This window comes from Hypanus sabinus, unplaced genomic scaffold (assembly GCF_030144855.1).
Source record: "Hypanus sabinus isolate sHypSab1 unplaced genomic scaffold, sHypSab1.hap1 scaffold_929, whole genome shotgun sequence".
Lineage (NCBI taxonomy): Eukaryota > Metazoa > Chordata > Chondrichthyes > Myliobatiformes > Dasyatidae > Hypanus > Hypanus sabinus.
In genome coordinates, this window is record NW_026781782.1 from 132,998 (window position 1) to 145,513 (window position 12,516).

Consider the following 12,516-nt stretch of genomic DNA (forward strand, 5'->3'; position numbering starts at 1 on the left):
TTTTGGTTGACGGCAAAGATTTCGTTTCTCTTAATCCATTTGGACAGTAATTCACTCGTTAACATGAACGTGTCAGGACTCTCTTCTCCCACTAAATTCACTCCCGATCTTGACCAAATCCGAGCCTCGCTCTAAATCCTGAATAGTTGGGCAGAATCATAGACAACACTTACCTCTGATGTTGTAACCGGACGGCGTTCAGTGTGATCCCGGGAAATCACAGTCTGACTTCCCGGGTGACCGACAATGGTCCTGCACCGGTGTGCTCACCTTGTACGGAGAGTTGAGTCTGAGCTGCTGCTCCCGAGGCCACTCGGCTGTGATGTGTCCGCCGCTCATTACAGATGGACAGGGCCGGGTGAGCCGGGGTAGAGCGGGACTGCCGCAGTCCGGGTCACACTAGCTCTCACCGGCTCAGGATGGGTCTGACAGCGGGAGGGGGTGGGAGTGGTCACTCATTACAGATGGACAGGGCCGGGTGAGCCGGGGTAGAGCGGGACTGCCGCAGTCCGGGTCACACTAACTCTCACCGGCTCAGGACGGGTCTGACAGCGGGAGGGGGCGGGAGTGGTCACTCATTACAGATGGACAGGGACGGGTGAGCCGGGGTGGAGCGGGGCTGCCGCAGTCCGGGTCACACTAACTCTCACCGGCTCAGGACGGGTCTGACAGCGGGAGGAGGCGGGAGTGGTCACTCATTACAGATGGACAGGGCCGGGTGAGCCGGGGTAGAGCGCGACGGCCGCAGTCCGGGTCACACTAACTCTCACCGGCTCAGGACGGGTCTGACAGCGGGAGGAGGCGGGAGTGGTCACTCATTACAGTTGGACAGGGCCGGGTGAGCCGGGGTAGAGCGGGACTGCCGCAGTCCGGGTCACACTGACTCTCACCGGCTCAGGACGGGTCTGACAGCGGGAAGAGGCGGGAGTGGGGTCAATGTCGCAACCCTAAAGAGGAAAACAAACAGTCTGCGTTAACCTTTCTGTCCGGGTTTCCGTGTGGATCTCTCCCTTTTCTTTCATCACAACCAGTGGGAAGGTCTGAACTCCGCCCTCTGTGTAAGAAAGTCTGCCTGACATGGATAGAGTTTGAACTCAAACCTCGCTCGCCTGTTCAGGTACAGGGGGCTGCATTTCTGCTGAAGTTAAAGCAAACACGTTCGACTATATATTTCTACGAACTGGAAGAAAACTGGTAGAGATGTTTGCATTTCCATCTGGACAACTATTGTCACAAGAACTCTCCCCGCCCACGGTTTCATTCCACACCGCGCTGGAAATATTTGCCGAATTTAATTCTCTTAAAAGTCATTTATTCCTAATGTCCAGAGGTTTTACCGAGGGAGGGAGTGACGCACTCACTGAAAATCGTCACATACGTTAAAATGGTCGACACGGAGGGAAGGACGCACTGATTGAAATGAGCATGGGGGAGGGGGGGGAGCTGTTTGCCGATTAAAAATGGGAGCCTCACTCCCCTCTGTCCCCTGACCTAACTCTCACTAGCCTCATCCCTCAACCCCATCTACCCTGTCTATACCCCTCATGATTTTGTAGACTTCCACAAAATCTCCCCCAAATCGTCCGCGTTCCAAGGAACAAAGTCGTAACATATCCAATCTTCCCTTATAACTCAGGTCCTCCAATCGCAGCAACATCCTTGTAAATTTTCCTTGTATTCTGTCAACCTTATTTACATCTTTCCTGTGGGTAGGTGACATAAACTGCAAACATACTCCAAATTAGGCCTCATAACTGTCTTATATCATGCAGTCACCTGTACTGAATACTTTAATTTATGAAGGCGAATGTGCCATAGATTTCTTTACTAACTTATCTCGGTGTGCTGCCACTTTTAGTGAGTTATGGATCCGTATTCCCGGATGCTTTTGTCCTACCGCACCCCTCAGTGCCGAACCCTTCATTGTGTAAGACCCACCCTGGTTGATCCTACTGAAGCGTAACAGCTCACAAGCCTGCATTAAACTCCATCTGCCATTGTCAGACATTTTTACTCCTGGCGCAGATCTCGCTGTCAGCTCTGTTAGTCTTCCTCGCTGTCAAATACACCCCAAACCTTGGTGCCATCTGCAAATTTGCTGATCCGGATAATCTAATTATAATCGAGATCATTGATAAAGTTGACAAACAACAACGGATATCAGCACCGATCCCTCTGGAAATCCACAAGTCACGGGTCTCCAGTCAGAGAGGCAACCATCTGCTATCACTATCTGCCTTCCTCCTCTATGCTAATGTCTACTCCCATTTAATAAATCAACTTGAATGCCAAGAGAATGAAATTTATAGGTCAACACCCTATGCGGGACCTTGCCAAATGCCTTGCTAAAGTCCATGTAGACAATATCTAGAGCCTTGCCTTCATCAACTTTCCTGGTAACATTCCTTGTAACCTCTTTGAAAAACTCAATAGATTGTCTAGAACACACAAAGTCATGTTGGATGTCCCTAATCAGTCTGATGACAGATGCTGCCCGACCTGCTGAGTTCATCCAGCTTGGTTGTACGTTTTGTTTTCTTTACCAGGGCCTCAATACCACGGAGCAGAGCTGTCGTTCTCCATACTTCCTTTGAATCTGATGGCTTTGTGATCACCAGATGCAAACAGTTTCCCTACACAGACTTCTATTACCTCTGTCCTGTCTCAGTCCCCAATGGGAGATCAAGTATCACACTTGAGTCTTTGGGACTTCAATGTACTGATTAATGAAACTTCTGTTAGACATTTGTCAACTACATGAGTAGATCTACAGTATGAGAGTTCCAGTCTGTATGTGGAGGGTTAAAATCATATTATAACAAATTATGGTTCTTGCAATATTCTCTGACGTCTACTAATTTGATCCTCTAAATCCCACAGACTCTTGGGTGGTCTATAAGATAGACCCATTAACATGTTCAAACAAATTTTATTTCTTTGATCTACCCATAAAACCTCACTAGATGAGTTCTCCCATCTGCCCTTTCTGCACACTGCCGTGACAGTTTCCCTGAGTGAAACCACCCCTACCCCTTTAATCCCTCACGCTCTGTCCTGTCCAAAACAACAGAACCCCAGAATATTGATCTGCCAGTTCTCTGCAAGACAGTCTCATTGATGGTGACAATATCATAATGTCATGTGTTAATCAATGACCTAAGCTCATCTGCCTTTCCTTCAATAAAATACATCGTGGGAATTTTTTGGTGTTTCCGCCAATTTCAGGAGAGTGAGGAAATGGTGGGTGTTGTCGTCACACAGATTTACAAGGATTTCAGCCACCCCAGAGAAACAGGAGTTGTATTCTGTGAATGCTTCAGAGATGGGGTCATTTTTGCTGCAGTTGGAAGTTTGAACATCCCTTAGAAGGCTAACAATTATACCAGTGCCCAGGAAGAGCAACTTCATGTCCCTGTGTGTCAGCATCTCTGAGGATCTCCAGGGCCCAGCATACCGATGCAGTTACAAAGAATGCACGGCAGCTATTACAAAACAGTGGCATCAATCATTAGGGATCTGCTTCACCAAGGAGATGCCCTCTTCTCGTTGGTATCAGCAGGAAGGTGGTACAGGAGATTGAGGGCACACACTCAACTAGTCAGGCACCGCTTCCTTCCCTCTGCCATCCCATTTCGGAATTGACATGGAACTCGAACGTACTTCACTGTATTCATTTTTGCAATACTTATTTAATTTAACTTTTAGTAACAGATACTTATTGTAACTCGGTTCTGTTTTCTATTATTAGAAGCCGTGTTGGCTAAACAACTTTTCTCACGCTTGCTTTCGAATCGTAACCCCTGATTCGGGAACTGTTTTTAACCTTGACATAAACTGTAGAGAATCTCAACCGTGCAGACAGGATAATGCAAGAACACAAATACCACGACCGACAGAGGAGACTTGAAATAGAGCGAATAACTTCTTGCGAAACACACTAAATGCCGGAGGAACTCAGCAGGCCAGGCAACATCTCGGAAAGGAGTCCTATCGAAGGATTTCGGGCCAAAACGTCGTCCGTTCACTCTTTTCCTAGATGCTGTCTGGCCTGCTGAGTTTCTCCAACATTTCGTGTGTGTTGCTCCGGAATCTGTAAATTTTCGCTTGTTTGCAAGTAACTTCTTGATCACTAATCCAAAACACAGGTAACGTGTCGGTTGGAAATAAAGATCGGAAATAAATATCAGATGCTGAATTATTCTCACCTTAAGAATGTTCAGTTTCCGTGTGGGTAGATTCTATCTTTACAGCAGACAGTCAGGCGAGGGTCATTTAGTAGCTTCGGGGGAGGAGGGGAAGGGGGGGGGGGTGTTGCTAATCTTTGAAAACTCACAGCACGATTCTCTGTACCATACAAACCAGTTCGACTTTCCGCACTCACCTTCAACTGTGAACAAAGCTAATTTAACACTGTTCAAATATTTCTATTACAGGGAAAAACAATAAAAACACCGATGATACAGAAAAGAAAGTTCACCAGTGTCTGCAATCTGAATTTCGACTTCTTTGAATTCCGATCGGACTTTAAGAGTTTTTACATATCTATTAAAAATACACAATTTAATTAAATAAATATATGCGGCATTGTCCACTGCGACGATCCGAACGGCAACATCTCAGAGTAGCTCTGTTTTCCGAATAGTTTTTCGTGTGTATGTGAGTGAGTGAGTGACAGGGAGTGAGAGGGGTGAGAGGGAGAAGAGGGACAGAGACTATTTCCCTGCCCCGTGGAGACATTTCGCATATCATTGTCGGTGCGAAAGGCTTTTCTGCAGCGACGAGAACAACTGGGGAAGGTTTGCAATTGAAGGTAATCGTTTCTTTTAATCCATTTGGTCAATAATTAATTCGTTAATTTGAAGATTTCAGATTCCCCTTCTCCCACTGAATTCCCTCCCGGTCCCGACAGAAGCCGAATCCCGTTGAAAACGTTCCCTGATTCCGGAGAATCGGAGACAACACTTACTGTGATGTTGAAACCGGACCGAGTTCAGTGCGGTCCCGGGTGAACGGTGCTCACCGTGCACGCAGATTTCAGTCTGAGCCGCTACACCCGAGATCATTTGGTTATACAGTGTCAGTCGCTCATTACAAAAACACTCGCTCTCCTCCCAGCCGCCCCTCCCCGTTGTGCTCTCCTCCCAATCCCACCCCCCGTCTTCTTTTCCTCCCGCGCTCTCTTCCCCACCTAACTCCGTTCTCTCCTCCCCCTCCCGCTCTCTCCTCATCCCATACACTCTCCTACCCGCTAGACGCTCCTTGCCCTTTCCCTACTCTCCCCTTCCTTCTTTCCCTACACCCTTCCCCGATCTCTCGCGGCTTCATCCCTCGTCTTCTCTTTTCTCTCCAGGTACGGCCTGTCTATCCCCTTCGCACCCCTCTTCTCTTTCCCCACTTTATATCCGCCCCTCCGGGTGAGGGGGGGTGTGAGAGGGAGGGGATGAGTAGGGAGTGGGACGGCAGGGGTAGATAGTAGAGTAACTTTTGCAGGGCGATGCTGCGTAGCAGAGGGAGATGGAGGTAGGGAGGGTGGTGTTGAGGGAAGGGAAGTGTTGAGAGAGGGGGATGTGTTGAGAGAAGGGGTGTGTGCTGAGACAGGGGAGTGCAAAGAGAGGGGATGCGCAGGGAAGGGGGTGTGCGCGGGTAGAGAGGGTGGAGGGAGGGGTGGGGTGTTGAGGGAGGTGGTGTGTGCTGAGAGGAGTTGTGCGTGGGGAGGGAGGTGCTAAGAGGGGGGTGTAGAGAAAGGGTGGAGGGAGGGGGTGTGTTGAGAGAGGGGGTGTGCTTGGGAAGGGAGGTGCTGAGAGGAGGGTGTTGAGAAAGGGTGGAGGGAGGGGGTGTGTTGAGAGAGGGGGTGTGCTTGGGAAGGGAGGTGCTGAGAGGAGGGTGTTGAGAAAGGGTGGAGGGAGGGGGTGTGTTGAGAGAGGGGGTGTGCTTGGGGAGGGAGGTGCTGAGAGGGGTGTGCTTGGGGAAAGGGGTGCTGAGGGGTGGTGTGTGCTGAGAGAGGGGGTGCTTGGGGAGGGAGGTGCTGAGAGGAGGGTGTTGAGATTTATTCCCAGGGTGAGGATTTTCACTTCAGGACATCACAGATGTTCTTCTTCAAAGAATGTCGTTTCCCGTCCTCTCCCACTGATGCTGCTCTCACCCGACTCTCCTCCATTTCCTTCTGCCTTAACAGTGATGGTGTTCCTCTTGTCATAAACTACCACCCAGTCAGGTTCTGCATCAACACAACATTCTCCACAACTTCAGTCATCTCAAAAAAGGATCCTAACACTAACGCTAACTCACCTACACTTCCGCAGTGATCCGTCCCCACTAATCTGCCTCCTGGCACTTATCTCTGTAGGCGGCCAGAATGCTACACCTGCCAGTCCTTCCAAGAGAGGCAACACTTCACCTGCAGATCTGTTGGACTGAAAGATTGTAAATGTCACTCCGCTCTTTAAGATGCGAGGACCGTAAAAAATAAAGGAAATTATAGGTCAGTTGTCCTTATGTTAGTGGTTGGGGAGGAGTTGGAGTCTATTATTAAGAATGAGGTTTCGGGGTACTTGGAGACAAATGATAAAATAAGTCAAAGTCATCATGGTTTTTGTGGAGAGAAATCTTGCCCGATAAACCTACTAGAGTTCTTTGAGGAAGTAACCAGCAGGGTGGACAAAGGGAAGACAGTGGATATACTTTGCTTACATTTTCAGAAGACATTTGGTAAGGTGCCACACATGAGGCTGCTTAAAAAGCTAAAATCCTGTGGCATTACTGGAATAGAGGAATGTTTGGGAGGCAGAAGGCTGTCAGTGGGAATATCAGAGGCCTTTTCTCGTTGGCTGCCGGTGACTAGTGGTGATCCTCAGGGGTCAGTATTGGGACCACAGTTCTTCACATTATTTATCACTGATTTAGATAATGGAATGTATGGCTTTGTGGCAAAGTTTGTGGATGATACGAAGATAGGTGGAGCAATAGGTAGTGCGGATGAAGCAATGACTCAGACAAATTGGAAGAATGGACAAAAAGTTTCAAAGGAAATACAATGTTGGGAAATGTATGATAACACATTCTGGTAAAAGGAACAATAGTGCAGACTATCATCTAAATGGGGAGAAGGTTCAAACATCACAAGTGCAGAAAGGATCATGAGTACTCGTGCAAGGTTAATTTCCTTGAACGTTAATTTAAAGGTTGAGTCTGTAGTGAAGAAGGCAAGTGCAATGCTGTTCTTTATTTCAAAGGGAATAGAATATAAAAGCAAGGAGAAAATTCTAAGTCTTTATGAGACACTAATCGGGCCATACTTTCAGTATTGTCAACAGATTTGTGTCCAATATCTCGGAAACGATGTGTTGTCATCGTTGAGTGACCGCAGGAGGTTCATGAGGATGATTCCAGCAATGAAGAGGTTCACATATGAGGAGCATGTGGCAGCTTTGGGCCTGTACTGACTGGAATTACAGGAATGCTGGGGGATCTCATTGAAACCTACCGAATGTTGAAAGGACCGGCGAGTTTAGATGTGGAGACGTTGGTGGGTGTATCCAAACCTAGAGGAAACAACCTCAAAATTGATGGGTAACTGTTTAGAAAAGATGAAAAAATTATTTTTTTCTTTAGACAGAGAGTAGTGAATCTGTGGAATGCTCTGCCACAGACTGTAGTGGAGGTCAAGTCTGTGGGAATATTTAAGGCAGAGGTTGATAGTCTCCTAATCGGTCAGGGCATCAAAGGTTATGGCGAGAAGGCAGATGTATGGGGTTGAGTGGGATCAGGGGTCAGCCATGATGGAGTGGCGGAGCTGAATCGATAGGCTGAATTCTGCTCCAAGTCATATGGTCTGGTAAATGTCACAACCTGATTTTTTTTTTAAGAATCACGAAATAATTTTTTAGAGACAACTGTAGATAATGTGAGTCTGAAGGAAATAGTAGTACAATTCTGGAAACTCACAGCAAGCAGTTAATTGATAACGTTGCAGTTTCGAGACCATCTTTATATCAGTTTTCAGATTCACTGACCTTCGCTGCACCAGAGATAGTTAAGCGGAATACTAATGTGAATGCTTTCACATCGGAATGAGATTGAAATGTTGAACCTGTTGGGTTTCATTTTCGCAGAGTGACCACTCACTGGAATGTGGAATGTGCAACGCCAGACAGCCGCTTACACCAGACCCTGGTGAAACTCCTGGTGTGGAAAACAAAGACCAAAAACTGGAATCTCACCCTGGATTTGCTCAGTGATTTGTGATTAGCCACGTCTATCAACCTTTGCACTGTGGATGAATAAAGAGTTAGTCTAATTATTCCGTCCAGTCACAGCACCTCTCTCACTCATCCATACCTCCTCACTGTCGTTCTCTTTCATTGAAACAAAGAAAGTCAACAGCACAATACAGGCCCTTCGGCCCACAAAGCTGAGTCGAACATGTCCTTACTTTGGAAATCACCTAGGGTTACCCATAACTCCCTATTTCACTCAGCTCCATGTACCTATCTAGGAGCCTCTTAAAGGACCCTGTCATATCCAACTCCACCACCGTCACCAACAGCCCATTCCACGCACTCGCCACTCTCTGTACCTACTCCTGCCATCTCCTCTGCAGCTACTTCCAAGCACTTTAAAACTGTGCCCTCTCGTGTTAGCCATTTCTGCCCTGGGGAAAAAGCCTCTGACAATCCGCACGATCAATGCCTCTCATCATCTTGTACACCTCTATCAGGCCACCTCTCATCCTCCGACGCTCCAAGGAGAAAAGGCCGAGTTCACTCAACCTGTTTTCAAAAGGAATGCTCCCCAATCCAGGCAAAATCCTTGTAAATCTCCTCTCACCCTTTCTATGGTTTCCAGACCCTTCCTGTTGTGAGCCGATGCTTTCTTCTACATCTCTTTCCTCCAATCTCTGCACTTACCTCATTCTGTTCCGCACACATCACACTCACCCATCCTTTCCCAACAACCATCGTGCTCACCCCACACTCGAAACCACTTCTGCCTGAAATCCGTTTCCCTCACCCCTCCCTCATTGATTACATTCTCACTCTCCATTTTGCTCCGCACTTTTAAACTTACATCAACAAAATTAAGGGGTATTTAGCATGTTTCCTTTAACAGGGAAACATACACGTTTCATACACTGTGTAATGTCTTTGTATTAAAGAATTTCACATTTGTGAATAATGTCATGGAGTGATTTTTCCTAAAAGCATTGTGGAAAAATACTTTTAAAACAACTGCAAATATGTGAGTTTGAAGTAAAAATAGTCAAATTCTGCAATCTCACAGCAACTAGGGCAGCAACTGTAATCGGTTACGTAGCTGGTTCAAGCCCATCCTTTAAGATAAATTACATATTCATTGGTTTATTGCTCTTCCCTGAAGAAGAAATAGTTAATAGTTAAACTATTAACTATTAACAGTTTAGCATCTTTGCATGTACAGAAATAGACAATAGACAATAGGTGCAGAAGTAGACCATTCGGCAATTCAAGCTTGCACCGCCATTCTGAGATCATGGCTGATCATCTACTATCAATACCCTGTTCCTGCCTTGTCCCACCTCCCTTGATTCCCCTATCCATAAGATACCTATCTAGCTCCTTATTGAAAGCATCCAGAGAATTAGCCTCCACTGCCTTCTGAGGCAGTGCATTCCACATCCCCACAACTCTCTGGGAGAAGACGTTTCTCCTTAACTCTGCTCTAGATGACCTACCCTTTATTCTTAAACCATGCCCTCTGTTACTGGACTCTCCCAGCATCTGGAAAATATTTCCTGCCTCTATCTTGTCGAATCCCTTAATCATCTTATATATTGCAATTAGATCCCCTCTCAATCTCCTTAATTTCAGCGTATACAAGCCCAGTCTCTCTAACAGCTCTGCGTAAAACAGTCCGGACATCCCAGGAATTAACCTTGTGAATATACAGTGCACTTTCTCGACAGCCAGGATGTCCTTCCTTAACCCTGGAGACCTGAACTGTGCACAATTCTTCAAGTGTGGTCTCACCAGGGCCCTGTACAAATGCAAAAGGATTTCCTTGCTCTTGTACTCAATTCCCTTTGTGATAAAGGCCAACATTCCGTTAGCCTTCTTCACTGCCTGCTGCTGTTGCTCATTCACCTTCAGTGACTGATGAACAAGGACTCCTAGATTTCTTTGTATTTCTCCCTTACCTAACTTTACACCGTCCAGATCATAATCTGCCTTCCTGTTCTGACTCCCAAAGTCGATAACCTCACACTTATTCACATTAACTTCATCTGCCAAGTATCTGACCACTCACCCAGCCTATCCAAGTCACCCTGAATTCTCCTAACATCCTCATCACATGTCACACTGCCACCCAGCTTAGTATCATCAGGAAACTTGCTGATGTTATTCTCGATGCATTTATCTAAATCGTTGATGTAATTCGTAAACAGCTGTGGTCCAAAAAATGAGCCCTCTGGCACCCCACTAGTCACCACCTGCCACTCCGAGAAACACCCATTCACCACTACCCTTTGCTTTCTATCTGCCAACCAGTTTTCTATTCATGTCAATATCTTACCCCCAATGCCATGAGCTCTGTTTTTACCCACCAATCTCCTATGTGGGCCCTTATCAAATGCCTTCTGAAAATCGAGGTACACTACATCCTCTGGATCTCACTTATCCAACATCCTGGTTACATCCTCGAAAAACTCGAACAGATAGATCAAGCATGATTTGCCCTTGGTAAATCCATGCTGGCTCGGCCCAATCCTATCACTGCTATCTAGATATGCCACTATTTCATCTTTAGTAATGGACCCTAGCATCTTCCCCACTACTGATGTTAGGCTGACAGGACGATAGTTCTCTGTTTTCCCCCTCCTTCCTTTCTTAAAAAGTGGGATAACATTAGTCATTCTCCAATCCTCAGGAACTGATCCTGAAATAAGGATCATTTTAAAATGACTACCAATGCATCCGCAATTTCCAGGGCCACCTCCTTTAATACCCTAGGATGCAGACCATCTGGACCTGGGGATTTGTCAGCCTTCAGTCCCATCAGTCTACTCATCAACGTTTCCTTCCTAATGTCAATCTGTTTCATTTCCTCTGTTAACCTATGCCCTTGGCCCATCCATACATTTGGGAAATTGCTTGTGTCTTCCCTAGAGAAGACAGATCTAAAGTACTTATTAAATTCTTCTACCATTTCTCTGTTTCCCATAACAATTTCACCCAATTCATTCTTCAAGGGCCCAATATTGTACTTAACTATCTTCTTTCTCTTCACATACCTAAAAAAAAAGCTTTTGCTATCCTCTTTTATATTCTTGGCTAGCTTGCGTTTGTACCTCATTTTTTTTCTCCCCGTATTGCCTTTTTCGTTAAGTTCTGTTGTTCCTTAAAAATTTCCCAATCATTTGTCTTCCCACTCACCTTAGCTCTGTCATACTTCTCTTTTTTTTAATGCTATGCAATCTCTGACTTCCTTTGTCAACCACTGTGGCCCCTTTCCCCCCTTTGAATCCTTCCTTCTCCGGGGGATGAACTGATTTTGCACCTTGTGCATTATTCCCAAGAATACCTGTCATTGCTCTTCCACTGTCTTTTCTGCTAGGATATCTGTCCATTTAACTTTGGCCAGCTCCTCCCTCATGGCTCCATAGTCTCCTTTGATCAACTGCAACACTGACACCTCCGATCTGCCCTTAACCTTCTCAAATTGCAGATAAAAACTTATCATATTATGGTCACTACCTCCTAATGGCTCCTTTTCTTCAAGATCGCTTATCAAATCCGGTTCATTACATAACACTAAATCCAGAATATCCTTGTCCCTGATCGACTCTCATACAAGCTGTTCCAAGAATGCATCCCGTAGGCACTCTACAAACTCCCTATCCTGGGGTCCAGCACCAACCTGATTCTCCCAGTTCACCGGCATGTTGAAATCCCCCTTAACTACAGCGACTTTATCTTTGCCACATGCCAATGTTAACTCCCTATTCAACTTGCATCCAATATCCATGCTACCGTTTGGGGGCCTGTAGACAACACCCATTAGGGCCCTTTTGCCCTTACTGTTCGTCAGTTCTATTTACACAGACTCTACTTCTCCTGATCCTATGTACCCCCTTGCAAAGGAATGAATCTCATTCCTCACCAACAGGGCCACCCCACCCCGTCCGCCCACATTTCTGTCCCTACGATAGCACGTATACCCTTGTACATTCATTTAATTGTACATTATACCCTTGTACATTCATTCTATTCATTAAATAGACATATAGAATTCTAAAGTGACTTTGTTTGCGTGACTGAGAGTGAAACTTCGAACCAGTTGGATTTGGTTTCAGCAGAAAGTCCGCTCCCTGTTCTGAGGAATGTGCTGTTTAAAGACAGACCCTGAGCTCCGAGTCTCACAGAAAAGCAACCCACACATTCTAACTCACTCAATGATATTTCCTCTCCCCTCTTCATTTCCAGTTCCAATAAAAGGACCCGGCCCGAAACGTTCCCTTTGTATTCAGTTCCATACATACTG

General features: G+C 46.1%; 1 long non-coding RNA gene across 1 annotated transcript in view; it reads right to left on the minus strand.

Moving 5' to 3' along the window:
* The window catches only part of LOC132390489 (uncharacterized), a 32,834-nt gene extending 32,417 nt beyond the window's left edge, over positions 1–417 (minus strand). The window contains exon 1 of the long non-coding RNA XR_009510922.1: positions 174–417. This is a non-coding gene — a long non-coding RNA (uncharacterized LOC132390489). The remainder of the gene's footprint in view (positions 1–173) is intronic.
* Between the last annotated feature and the right edge of the window lie 12,099 nt (positions 418–12,516).